The 698-nt window shown below is 31.1% G+C and overlaps 1 protein-coding gene across 1 annotated transcript in view; it reads left to right on the forward strand.

Moving 5' to 3' along the window:
- LOC105001556 (bromodomain and WD repeat-containing protein 3-like) overlaps window positions 1–698 on the forward strand; it is a 10091-nt gene that overhangs the window by 5966 nt on the left and 3427 nt on the right. The gene's annotated exons all lie outside the window — the stretch shown is intronic.

The following is a 698-nucleotide window of genomic DNA, read 5'->3' on the forward strand; positions in this document are numbered from 1 at the left end:
CTGTTGGACCCCAGTCCATGTGGTCACAAAAAGTTGGGCATGACTGAGCAACTAACACTCACTTTCTTTCACTTAAATATTTAGCAATAACACTTCACATTTCTCTAAAAATAATATCCCATCTGAGAAACTAAGTAAAATTATATATAATGACTTTGAAATGTAAAGACCTTTTGAAATTTTTGAAAGTAGAAGCTAGAATATTTTAATTATTTTAATTAATAAATTAAAACATATTAACAGTTTATTAAAATGTAGTAGAGTTTTAAATAAGCTACTATAGTATCAAAGGATTATTCTTGTCAATGTTTTGAGTAATACATTTCTATACATTGTTGACTTGTAAAATGGAAGGATGTTGTAAATCCTGTAGGGCTCTTATATTTCTTTGTGTTTTTATTTCACCCCAGTGATGGATTTTTCTCCACTATAATTTCATTTGAATGATATAAAAACTTAATCCACGTAATTCTTTGAATACTAATTTAAATATGCATATGTGCATGCTCTAACTTCTTGCTTTAGTAGATAGAATTATCTTCTTGATGGTCACCATTTTCTTGGCAAAAAGTTATTGTGTTACTTGTGTTTGAATTTATATGATATACTAGGGGCATGATGGAGAAGGCAATGGCACCCCACTCCAGTACTCTTGCCTGGAAAATCCCATGGACAGAGGAGCTTGGTAGGCTACAGTC

This window comes from Bison bison, unplaced genomic scaffold (assembly GCF_000754665.1).
Source record: "Bison bison bison isolate TAMUID 2011002044 unplaced genomic scaffold, Bison_UMD1.0 scf7180017855035, whole genome shotgun sequence".
NCBI lineage: Eukaryota > Metazoa > Chordata > Mammalia > Artiodactyla > Bovidae > Bison > Bison bison.